We start from the raw sequence: 13,721 nt of genomic DNA, 5'->3' as shown, positions 1-13,721 counted from the left end.
GGTAGTTTTGTAAAATGTCCTCTCTGTGTGGTGGAAATTGGAACAATCAATGGTGATGAGTTCATCATGACGGTCATGATTTAACCGTAGGTTTTTCATGGATTCATCCACGCCCTTCATTTCCCCACTTTCCTTTTGCTTACGTCCACTCTATAACTCTCTTCTCACTTTGCCGTTTGGGGTTTGCATTTCGCCCCTTCGCTTTTCCCTATTCTGCACTCTTCCCCAAATACCTCAACATTAAACTAAATTCAATTTTTTTCTTTAATTTTTATTACTTCCAATTTTCAGTTTAAGGAATCTAATTAATGTTATACATTTTTCACACTTTCTTTTATACATTTTTTCCTTTTTCAATGTATATTTTTTAACACACAATTAATTATTAAATATGTGTGAAAATGAAAGAAATTTAATAAATGCATCTTTTCTCTGTTTTCTTTTTAATAAATATATTAATTATGTGCCTTTTTAATATATTTCTTTATTTTACATGTTATTTTGATTCTCTTCATCTCATTAACGATAATATTTAAATATGAATAAATTTAATTTGTATAAATGGATTTAATTAGAAAATGTGAGGCACCAAACATCCACAAATTGAAAATTGGAAGTTTTGGTTTATAAAAATGAAATAAGATTCAAATTTTAAAGAAAATAAAATTTTCCCGCGCTTTTGAAAAAGAAGAGGGAGTGCATTCATGTAAGTTGCAGCTTCCTTGCTTTGGAGTTTTATTAAACGATGTCTAGTCACTACTGTTCCTATACGCATTTATGGACCACAAATGAAATAATACACAATTAACTATCTTTTTTTTTAGTTTATTCTCAAACTCTCAACTTTAATACTTTTCCATAATCATCAATGCAAAAAATATATAAAAACTAAAATGTAAAGTTTTTAAATACAAACAGACAAGTTATGAATTCAATTATTAATTATATATTTATTATGGTTCCTGAGATAAAATATATTATTTAAATCAATAAACTAAACACGTTATGAATTTTATTTTATAGGGCTATAGTCCTATTGGTTCTTCCAAGTAAGATATATAGCTTTAAATAATAGAATATTGGGTACTATGAATTATATATCACAATCTGAAAATTAAGAACTGATGTCTCCTATTCAAGGATGCATAGATGGACTTGGTCAAAAGATGAAGCATGTTTAAACAAGCTTTAGGAATGATGTACTTACACAAGTTATAGCTCATCCAATTAAACTCACACTGAACGAGACAAAACTCTATAAATATAGCATTAATAATAATTTAAGAGTTATTTTTGTGTTAATTAAAATTTGATTAAAAAACTCTAATTTAATTCTGACTTGAGCATTCAAATTTTTTTTGTAAAAATCATTTCTTTTTGGATGTATATAGAGCTTCGGAGAAGGAGAACTCGGTAGTAAGAAAGACAATGACTAGTACAGAGATCTTTACAAAATATATTTAATCCTGAAATAACAAAAATGAGTCAATTTAACCTTACTCATAATTTAAAGAATAAAAAAGGTTATAATTTAATTTGAACACTTGAGCTATATAGGTTAACAAATAGATTCATTCATGTTTAAAAAATCAATTTTTAAAGAGTCAAAATATCAACGATAAGTATTATTGTTAAAAGTTAACAATTTCTTGATAGTATATTTTTAGTAAAACGTATTTTTAATACATTTGTAATTTTGAACAGTATTATCAAATTAGAAAAGTTACTTAAAATTAGTTTCTAGACACTCAAATTCAAGTGATATTTTTTGTAACATCTCATTTAATAGTATAGCAACTACTAAATGAAATATCATAAAATTTGATAATTCACAACAAATAAATATTAAAACATATTAAATATTAATACAATTATCAAAACATAAAATTTCAACCGAATATAGTTGATCAGGAATCAATGACAAATCTTTACTATGTCATTTCTATGCATATCTTTTAGTATGTTACTTACAAGAATTGAGTTTATGCATTCTTCATGACATGGAACTATACGAGATATAACTCTAGATCCACTTACTTGTGTATTTTAAAATTACAACCTCTATATAAGTCATTTATGAGGACCTAGTAGGGTGCAAATGTATGCTTGAATGAACTTGTGGCATATTTCCTAATGCCCTTCGACAATTGGGAATGCTTATCCCGGTGGCATTGAAAACTCTAGTTTCTTCTTTCAAACAAGTTTGATATCCTCTTTAGTCATATTTTGATGTAGCCTGAGAACCCTGTAATTATATATTTCAATGTATTTACTTCCTATGAATTGCAATAGCCATGACTAGAACACATTGGGTCATTGAGGTCACATGATAATTTAACTTTGGTTGGATCTTAAAGAATTTCCACCAATAAAAGTTTAACATGTTACATCAATTGCATGGGTTTTAAACATATGTGTCATCCTTTGAATTTTTGCATGAAAATAAGTTTGACAAATTGCATCAATGAATCATAAGGTGTCGCCACATAAGTCCCATTAATTAATGCAAATAGGGACCCAAAATTTGTTTATTGAAAACACGCAGCGAAATGTTTGAAGATAAACAACAATCAAGAAGAGGATGAATTGGCTTTTGGATAAAATAAACTTCTTCTTTTTTAAATGAACTTCTCTTTTTAAAAAAATAACTTTATAAAAATGGAAAAAATCAACACAAGTAATAACAAGTAAATAAAAGAGTTTATATCTTACGTTCAGTTGTTAATCTCTCTAAAAGATGGATTAACTTATAACTAAAAGTAAACCAACAACTTACAAAGTGAAGTAGAATGGAAGTTTAGAAATATACCTCTCTTAACTGACAAAAGATTTACAATACCTTTGACAAACACAAGGATAGACAAGCTAGAAACTTTGCTCAACAGATGTGTTACCATACTCAGACACATTAAGACTAACACTTCCTTCTATATAGCACCAAGTTTCTCAAACTTACTTAAAGCACAAAGAATTCAAACAAGGCACTTAATTCTCAATAAGGTTTTAAGATTTTGTGACTTTAGAAGATCTCAAATATGGGTTATTTATAAGTGCATTTCGAAAATAAGTCAGAAGTTCAAGAGTCTGCTTGCAACTGCTAAGAATAATCGATTATTCCAAATGATGATCAATTACCTGTGAAGCTTATAAAAGTGTTTTTCCTAAGATAATTTATTATCCCAAGTGATAATATATTATCTGGGAGCTATTCAAAAGGTTGTTTTTCTTGGACAATTGTTTATCCCAAGTGATAATCGATTTTCATCTTTAAACTTCTCTATTATAATCGATTATCTCAAGCGATAATCGATTATTCCAGTGCGTTTTCAGAAAAAAGCTTTAATACGAGTTCTTTTTGTCTTGTTGTATTCTTGATAAATGTAAGTTTAAAATATAAAAACTAATATAAAATACAATAACAAATAGATAATCAACAAAAGTTTTAATTGAATAATAATTTCTCTAATCTTCAATTTTCATCATCAAAACTCTTTTGTCCTCCATTTAATCTTTGTTGCTAAGATTGTTGAGGCGAGTGATATAAAAGTAGGGAAAAATATTTGTATGCATTCTATTGTTCCACAAATATTCAATATAATATTATATCATAATAAAATATTAAAGATGAGTATGAATATAGCATTCTTCAAAGCCATTACAAAACTTAGATCATAAATGTTCATGCCAACAAAAGTGATAGTAATCATAGACTATCTTTACACAATGTTCTTACTCGGATCTTAAGCGTAGACTTTGCAGACAAATAACAAGATCCTAACGGTGCTTTGATTGCTCCTTATATTTGAATAGGGTCTCCTCGTTGATAAGAGGAGAAGATCCACCTGCAAAAAACTCTCTGATGCCCAAGTCAGTAAGAGAGTTAAAGTCTATTATGTAAGAGTAATTATCAAGTATCAAGTATGAAATGAATATCTCCTGAGAGAGTTACTGTTATATTTATAGGATCAACATGGGTTGTGGGTCTATATTCCTATTAGAATAATACTTACATGGGGAGTATAATAACAATCTAGTAATAACAATATAATAATAAATAATAACCAACATGTTAAACTACAGAGATTTAATTATAATATGTAAATATAGTCTAAATAGATGTAAGTTTGAGTTACTTCATAATGAAGTTCTTTTCGAATAAGATAAGATTGAACTATAAAAATATAATTTTTTATTCTACATTATACTGTTTTAATTAAAAATTATTGCTTATTAACAAAAACTCACATTAAGAAAATTTGTTTTGATCATTTATTAAAATACTTTGTAGCACAAACTTAAAAAATAGTAAACATATGTCATCCTAAATATTAACATGTGATTATTCTAATGATATAGAAAATATTTTAGAGTGGAATTAGTTTTAATAAATGACACTTGATTATTTTAGTATTAAAAAGTTTGAACTATAAATAGAAAATTACTTAATTGAATTTTATTCTATAATAGTTATCATTTTATAAAAGTTATCATCTTTCTATATTTTATACATGTCAACATGAAGATCAAAGTGTGCAATCTTAGCATAGAGAACTAAAGTTGTAGTCAATTAAAATTTCATTTTCAGTAAGTTGATTTCTATCTCTTTTCTTAAATCAATTTTTTAGTAGTTTTGCATGGAAGCGCTAGGTACTTTGCATGTTGCTTTAGAAAGTTTAAAATGAAACTTTATTTGATTATTGACTCTTAGAGTGTGTTCATATGCTTAGTGTGAGTTTTCTATTTATAGGTAGAACATCATGTGAGTATAGAGTTCTTGTGAGAAGCTCAAATTACATGAAAGCTAATTATGTAAATTGAATGTTTTATTTTTATTTTTTCAAACAAGTTATTTTGAATTAACCCTATTATATGAAAAAATAACTTTGTAGCATCAAGTAAACCCAAGTAATTTGTTAAGATTTCTTGAAAGTAGATATGACAGGTACAAAATCTCTAATTCCAATTCAATGCTGAGTTTTTTGAAAATAGATGTATAATGCCAATAGAAATGTTTGGGATTGAGATGAAATATAAAATGTTTGCTTCCAAACTATTTTTTTAATCTTTTAACTATGCTAACTTATCTTGTGTTTTGTGATTATTGTATCTACCTAGTATGTTACATAAGAATAAATTATGTTTTAAATTAGAATAATCAATGAAAACCGAAAAAAAAATCATGAGATAAGTATTGTTTTTGTAAGTGTTTATATTCCTTAAATAATCATGTTTATTATATTTTGAATTTTTTTATTTATATGAAGATTTTATAAACTAATTTTGTATATGAATTATCTCTTGTATTAGTAATTAGTATAAAGTGATTACAATATAAATATAGATTTTAAGTGTTACAATAACACTTTACACTGCATAATTAAATTTCCATTGTTTTACATAGTTATTACTCTATATATTTAGTACTCTTAGCATTAGAGTTATTAGTATAGTTAATTTGATTAGTTTGTAAACTATCATTAAAGACAAGATTAAATCTTACTTATTATTAATATCTTAAAACAATTTCATTTTAGCAAATTGATTCCACTTTTCAGAATTCAACAAAATCATAGAAAAATAACTCCTAAACTAAAATATTTTATTTCTTAATTAAAAATGAATTCTAAAACACAAGTCCTAGAAATATCAACTGTAAATCAAATATTCTCCAGATGTTAATTTGTGTTGAGTATATATATCTTGTAATTAATATTGTTTATAGAATATATTTGATTAACTAAATTAAGAAAGTACACAACTTAATATGTTTCATAATATTTTTTTTTCATAATTTATATTTTAATAGATAAATATTATAAATCATTTTAAATTTAGTCATATTTTTGGAGAGTTGTTATTTATTATTAATCTATATGTAATATATTTTAAATTAGCTAATTTATAAAAATTGAATTCAGATGATTGCTAATACTAGGTGAATTAAAAGTCAACAACATCTGCAAATTTGATGATAGAATACATATTTCAAAGCAAAACATGTCATATGTGTCTTCATTGTTAATTTTCTTATAACATTGATTTTGTTCATTTAAGGAATATTTTCCTTCAAATCATCACTTTTAACTTTCATGCATCCGACACTTTCTTCAACAAATGCTTCTTCCGACAACTTAAATTGTTGTGTGTTTTAATAGTTGTCTGACATATCATTTATTAGTTAACAATATCGATATAATTAATCTAATTATTTTAAGTTAATCTTCTAAAACTAGAAGTGCTGCTATATTTGGTTGCAAATAATATTTATTATATATAATTTTTATTTGTGTTTTTAAACATTTTTTTTATAAAGTTGAAATGTGTTGATTTAATCTTTCTAAACAAATTTTATTAAATTTATTTAATATTTTAAATACATTCTTTTAATTAACATTAAAACAAAATGTGATTAAACTATATAAACAATTCAAATATTATTATAAAATAATAAATTAATTATAAGAACTAAATTTATGTGTAAAATTGAAGATTAAATTAGAACAAAATTTAAAAAAATAACTATTTCTAATTTTAATTAAAAGTTAAAAGATAAAAAAAAATATTTAACCTATTAAATCATGATAGAACTGTGATTTTGCTTTAAATTTATTATAAGGATTATTACATCAAAATGTGTTTTGGTGAGAATATTAACATATAATATCTTAAAAATTTAAGAGAGAAAAAATTCATCGATCATACTTATATAAAAATTACAGTTTTAATATTTTATCACACAAATTTTATATTATTAATAATAATCACACAACTTATATGTTTATCAATTTTACTTGTAACAATTAAATTCCTTAAAAGAAGATACGTTAAAATAAAAATGAAGGTTCTAAAAGTATTTTTTTTTATTATGGAATTATTCAAGATAATTGATCATAATAATTTATATATTACAACACTTCTTTCAAATCGATAAATAAATATTAATTATTTTCAGTTTCTTTATAATATATTAAAATTTATTCTATAGAGATTTTTTTAGTAAAAGTGTTTATTATCTGAAATAATGTAATTAACTCGCTGGGTATTAAAGTTAGTGAACTAAGCACACATCATGAGTTAAGTTTAAAAAAATGTAAATTTAAACTTACTCATATTTTGGAAAAAAAAAATTGTAATTCAACTTGATCTCTAATAAATTAGTGAATAATGTAGGTTGAGAAATAAGAGTTACTGTTTTTTTTTTAATATTATTGTATGTGTCAGACCTCATTAAAAACACACCCAAAACCCCTCTGAACGGATGTCAGGTGTCAAGCAACGAGGATTTGGAAATCAGATAGTGGAAGGCAGGTGTCAACAGATGAGCGGACGTTCGTTTTAACGTGGGAAGCAAAACTGATTTTTCTGAAAACCCCGTCCCACTCTCTCTGCATACACCCTTCTTCCCCAAAACTCTGAACTTCTCATTTTCTCCTCCTTCTCACTAAAAGTCCTCCTTTTTCTCTAAGAAATCTCACCATTTCTTTCCTCCGATCATCATTCAGGCACCGTAGAAGCACTACCGGCGTCCTAAGGTTCATTCTGAACCGAACAATTTCGAGTTTTGAACTGGTAAGTTTCCTCGTCTTTAGCCGTTCGTTCTCTGGTACATGCAAATCATGTTCTGGTTGCATGATGTCATCTTGCCTGAACCATTTCTGGTTTTCTGTTGTTTATTTTGGTTTGAAGAGTTGATTGAGCATTGAGGGTAGAAGAACTGGTAGTGGTGAACTGTATTTCAGCCTCTGGGACGTTCGTTCACGCTTAGAGGTAAGGGAAGCTTATTAATTTAATTTACATGATTATGTGTTGTATGAACGTTCGTTGACTTGATGATTAGATATGAAAAATGATTGAATTATGTTCGGATGCATGAAATATATGAAATCTTTATGTTTGGCTGGTATGAAATGTGAAAGTGATTATGATATGAATGTGTGAAGCTATGAAGTGATATGTTAAGAAATGAGTTTGAATATATATGAATTCTAAATATGAAATTCCCCTAAGATAGTGTATGTTCGTTACTGAACAGTCTTTGACCGTTCGGTTTTCTGAGTGAACTTGGTTAGAATAGGATTCTTTCATTTGGGAAGAATCCTAGTTGAGGGCGAGTGTCTTCATGTTGTAATGCTATGTTTGAGCGTTCGGCCAAAGCATAGTTGCGTCTTGATATTCCGTGATAAGCTTAAGTATATATATATGTATATATGTATTTGTATATTTTAGTCATTCTTAAACACTACTTCAATAGTATTTTGGTATAATTATCAAGCCCCTTCTCTTTAAAGTTTAGTAGCACTAGGCATTAGACCACATGTTTGTCCTAAGCAAGTATTTGGTCTTACACCAGGTACTCGTTCTAGCTCCTTAAGCTAAACTTCAAAATAAGAGCGTTCGTTCAAGCTCACTAGGGTTCACTCACTATAGTGTTCAGTCTTTAACTGACATTCGTATTTCTTGATACTAAACCTAAATAATCTAAGTTTTCATAAGCGTTCGGTTTCTTCATTGGAATTCCTATACGTATTATTCTTTGAATATTTTGAAGTGTTTGTGTCCATTGGTTCCGGCCTAGAGCCTTAGTGCTGAGCATGGTCTTTTAGATGTTCTGTTAAAGCTCTTAAGAGTCAGTTCATCTAATTGACTCATTTTGTAAGTTACGTTCGTTCTATTCGTTTCTTGTGATATTAGATTGTATGTGGTTTCTTTCTCAAACCGATAGTAAACCTCTTGGTCTAAATTCATTCTAGAACTGGAGACCTCTCTGTCTTGCTCAAATTGTTCAGTCTCGTTCTGAGTCAGGGTTGAACGTTCGGTAAATTGTATCCGAACGGATCTTTGTGTGAAATGTTTAAGTGAGAGGATTATTAATGAAAGATGAAGAAAATGTGATATGGAAAGGTTGTGGTTTATGAACGAGCGTTCCGGGGAGGAACGACTCATGTATGAATATTGGAATTGGTAAAGTATGACTGTGGACAAGCTAAGCTGGTTGTTCATCCTGATGTTCCGTGAGTACTCGTCTTCACGTAGAGGAGGGTAGGTCATGTGTGGGAACGACAGGAGGTCCTAGTCCTTAGGGTTACTTTGGACAGATAGGGCTAACCTCGGGTGGCAGCTGTTGAGGGCATCCCAGTTACTACATCACCCGGGTGCACGAACGCCTGTAACTACACAGATTTCATATAGTCCGGACAGTCAGTCTAGTAATAGGCTTTGTATGATATGTATGATGAAATGTATCTTGTGTGTTGGATTGTTTGAAATGTATGTTTATGCATGAATTAAATTACATAAGCTTACCCTGTGTTTTCTATCGTGTCTTGTTTTGTACGTTCGTCTTGTCGTTGCAATGATCATCCGTGTAGATGTGAGCAGAAGCGGACGCACTGTTGGAAGATACGCTGGAAGAAGAAAATTTGGTAGAAGTTGAAATTAAGACCGAATCTTAGGACGTTCGGTCAGTAGAGTAGTTTTTGTAATGAGGTGGTCTTTCGCCACTTTCCCATCTTTGTATGTATGACCGTTCGGTATTTGGCTTTTGTAAACCGTTCGGTCAGACTCGTACTTCTGTATTGTTTAAATATAGTAACTCTTTCTGTAAGGCCATTCGGCCGAGACAGTACGTTCTTGTATAGTGTAAGACTGATCTGCTATATTATTAAATGTAATTATTCGATTATATGGTTTCTTGTTGTATTTTTGGAACGTTGTATGAATTCTTTTTTAGGAACATATGAAACGAAATTTGAATTATTATTATTATTATATATATATATATATATATATATATAAACTAAACTTTAAATGTGATTATTTTAAATTAATTTTTCCTTTTGGTAATCAAGTCTCTCAAAATTATTGACCAAATTCATCATTAATTAGTGACAATGATAATATGTATAACTTTTGTATATATTATTTTTGCTTACCTAAAATTATTAATCAAGATGTCAGTAATCTTTGAAGTTATATAGTGTTTATGTTTATGTCATAATATATAAATATAATTTATTCTTTATTGTTTTTTTTAATATAGATTCTTCTTGTATCTTTATATTTTATTATTATTTCTTTATTAATAAAAAAAAGGAAAGAAACTTGTTAATATTGTAAGCAACACTGGATTGAAAAGAACAAATATTTATCACCAATTTTAACGTTAATTTTTTTAATCAAAATCTGGATAGTTAATACTAAAGATTAATTTAGTGACCAATTCACAAATCAATTATATTTTTTTATTCCTAATGAATACTATTTTAGATACTAATAATATTTAATTTAAAAATTCGTATCTAAATTTATAACTAATTATTTTTTGTTTTTATTTATGCATTTTATTGTGGTAATACACAACAAAAATAATGTGTTTTAGAAGGGGTTTATTTCCGGCGTTTATGAAAACCTCTAAAAACTTCCGGCGATTTTTGTAAAGTGAAAATATTTTTTCATTTTCCCGCTTTATATCGCGCAATAGTTTGTATCCCAAAACATTTTATCGTCTTCTAAAGAAACCTCTAACTCTTCGTCTTCTTCTCTTTCATGAAATGACCCTCAAACTAATAGAGAAGGTCGACCATCGCCATCTCCTCCTATAAGAATCGCTTGCGGTGAGCATGGTGTCCGCCGACGTCGTCAGTGCGACCAGCTTCACTCCTCTCTCCTTCTTCGCTCGTGAAACAGAGAGTCAGGGTCTTTCTTCACCTCCATCCACGGCAGTTGTTGTCTTCATCATATCCAGCACCATCACACCTCTTCATTGTCGGCCACCGTATCTCCTTCATCCACGACTACACCTTCGCCAAATTGTTGAAGCCGCCGCCGCTCAGATCTCGCTAATTGGAAACCACATCATCGACAAACAATAGTGGCTTTTTACCTAACCGGCATCGCTGTGAGCTCCCTCCCTTTCTTCCTTCGATTTTCCGATCTGGTGAGAGGGGTTTTGCTCCTCCTTCTTCATTCTTCCCAAATCCGGTTCGCTTGGAGGAGGATCTAATCAGGCTTTGTCTCATCTCCATTTGGTACCGGTCATCGTGCGAGTGGGAAGGCTGGTTCAAATTTTTATGATGAATTCTAACTCATTGATTTTTCTTTGTTTAAGGAAGATGACAAGGCAAAACTTGTGGAGGAGACAGGGTTGCAATTGAAGCAAATTAATAATTGGTTCATCAATCAAAGGAAACGCAACTGGCACAACAATTTGGAAAGGGCATACCTCTTAGCTATTACTGAAGTTTTAGAATCTTTCCCTCTCACCTTTTCAATTGCAAAGGGCATACCTGTCCCATCCCAGGTAGGATCTTGGTTTTCACTACATTGGTCGTGCCTATTTGTTTGCAATAATAACTTCAACTGGCTTCAGGCTGTGAGTCCTCTAAGAGGTAGTGATAGTCTTTGATCTAGTACTTTAGTGTGATTTTCTCCTGTAGAAGTCCAAATGTATAAATACAGTTTTTTTATGCTTGATTACTGATTTCAATTTACATGTATTTATGATGCTTCAATGATTTTGTGGTTAAGAGATACATATTTGTGGAAGTTTTTTCAACTGTAACTGGTTAAGGATATTGCAAGACAATATATATTTGGTATATTATTTTACGGTGGGGGTAACTGTGGTCCATGAAAGGGTTAGTCTTTAAGTCTTGCTAATGTGATTTTTAGGAATATGATGGTGACTTCTAGTTCAACCCATGTTCCTTTGTCTTTCATTATAGTCCATGCATCTCCTATAAAACATTTGTGTAGTTGGTTTTATTCTTAACTAGTGATGTTCTAAATCTGCTTAAGTTACTGCTTAAAAACATGAATCTGCTTGATCATTTGTGTATAATGTTTCACAAGAAATGAAGCTAAAGTGAGCACTGTCCATGGTCCTCTCTCAAACAAGGCAACAAGAATGCAGAGATGAAGAGGTTTTGAACTGTTTAGATTATAGCCATTAGTTTCTGCAATATGTGTACCTTCAAAGAAAATAAGGTATAATACCTACTTCTGTTCTTTTATGCAGGTTCTTGTTGAAGCAAAAAGAATAGCTGAATCTCGCATTCCACCCAAGGTAATTTTTTTTAAAGAATGCTTTGAGGAATTTTGTACGTCACATACACCCAATTGCCAATTTAAGACCAAGTAAAAAGGTGCATAACATTCACGTTCATAATCTAAAATTACTACTTTCTTTTTCTCTTTTCTTAGCCAAGCAAATGCAACCGTTTATTTTGCTTCATTCACTACAATTTCGCACCAAACATCATTTGACAACTTGGCTCCTCATCAAAATATCACTTTAATTTAGTCATAGAAATATATGAATAGAATTTGAACCACTTTCTGGGCATATTCACTGCCACAAAAAAAACCAAGTGCTTCTTCTCTTACCCACCTCTTTCTGTTTCCGATTATTTGTTCAATTTTTTAAGAACTCTTTGAAAACGAATGTTCTGTTATCTAAGATTTTTAAATGATAGAAAGAATCCAGCATAACAAATTATTTGCCAAAATTTAACAACTCATACAAATGATAATATTTTTATGTTAAAAATACTCTTCATTATAAATTCAAATAAATTACTAAACCAATTAAAGATGAAGAAGATGCAAAAATTCAAACTCAACTTCTATATTAATTCATTTCAACTTAAAATTCTACGAGTTGTCTATAACTTTTCAAGTTCTACAATCAATCAAAATGGAAAATTATATTATATTATTTTAACTTATAGTATTTCTATGATGTTACGCCTTCCCAAAATAGGATTGTGTTCCTTGAAAATTACGATTTAGAATTTCAGTCTAGAAATTTTTTAATTTTATATACATATAATTAAGTATACACCAGGAATCATATAATAATTTTATGAAGAAAAATCATATAGCCTTTCTTATTTTAAAACTTCGAATCTGCAAATATTACAAATACACTTATCTACTTTTATATCATTAATATCAATTAATTCTCATCTTAAAATGATAAACTTAGACTTTAAAGTGGTTTTAGGATACTAAATTTTGGAGCTTTCGGCCCAAGGTTCATTTTTTTACTAGCCATTTGTTTTCTTGATTATGTACAATGTTTTAGCATATTAAATTTTGATGCTTAATATTTGTTTATATTGTTTTAAGATTACCTACAAGAATACCAGTGGGTCATCAAAGGAGAAAAAGAGATAATGTCAAATGCAACAAAAGGACTCACTCAACAACTCTGTTGGATTTTATACTTTAGAATATTTTTGTGGGAACTTTTTAATTAATTATTTGGTTCCTATTGTATCATAGGTTTTAAAGAGGACTTTATTAGCTTATATATTATTTTATTAGGTGTAATTAAGTATAAATGTAAATCATTATTTGAACAATTTGTTGTGTTAAAACATGTTTACTATTTATTTTATAATATTCAATTTTAATTTCAAATTATTTGATTGATATATTAAAGAGTTTTTATCAAAATTATAAATAATACACAAAAAATCTGAATTCTTAATAATACTAACGGTTTTTCACAAACCCTTACTGGTTTTCACAAAACCTTTGCTAATACTGATAGTTTTCACAAAACCTTTGCTAATACTGATAGTTTTCACAAAATTTCTGTTAATACTGACGTGGCAGCTTTTTCCAACGATTTTTCTACCGCAGGTAATATATTTTCGGAAGGTTAAAACCATTGAAAAAGAAAAAAATAACCCTAATAAAATTGTAAATTTTTGTAG

The 13,721-nt window shown here is 28.8% G+C and overlaps 1 long non-coding RNA gene across 3 annotated transcripts; it reads left to right on the top strand.

Annotated features, from left to right (window-relative positions):
• The first annotated feature begins 10,498 nt into the window (after window positions 1-10,498).
• LOC108345889 (uncharacterized) lies at window positions 10,499-13,415 on the top strand. Of its 3 annotated transcripts, none has more exons than XR_008244966.1 (4): window positions 10,499-10,897; window positions 11,108-11,921; window positions 12,017-12,064; window positions 13,129-13,415. It is a non-coding gene; the product is annotated as an uncharacterized LOC108345889 (long non-coding RNA). The 3 variants fall into 3 exon arrangements; XR_008244967.1 differs by having other exon boundaries at window positions 10,499-11,027; window positions 11,112-11,921; XR_001833744.2 differs by having other exon boundaries at window positions 10,499-11,921.
• The last annotated feature ends 306 nt before the right edge of the window (window positions 13,416-13,721 follow it).

The sequence above is a fragment of the Vigna angularis genome, chromosome 8, assembly GCF_016808095.1.
Source record: "Vigna angularis cultivar LongXiaoDou No.4 chromosome 8, ASM1680809v1, whole genome shotgun sequence".
NCBI classification, from domain to species: Eukaryota; Viridiplantae; Streptophyta; class Magnoliopsida; order Fabales; family Fabaceae; genus Vigna; species Vigna angularis.
The sequence above is the reverse complement of the archived record's forward strand: the minus strand, read 5'-3'. Positions and strand labels throughout refer to the sequence as shown.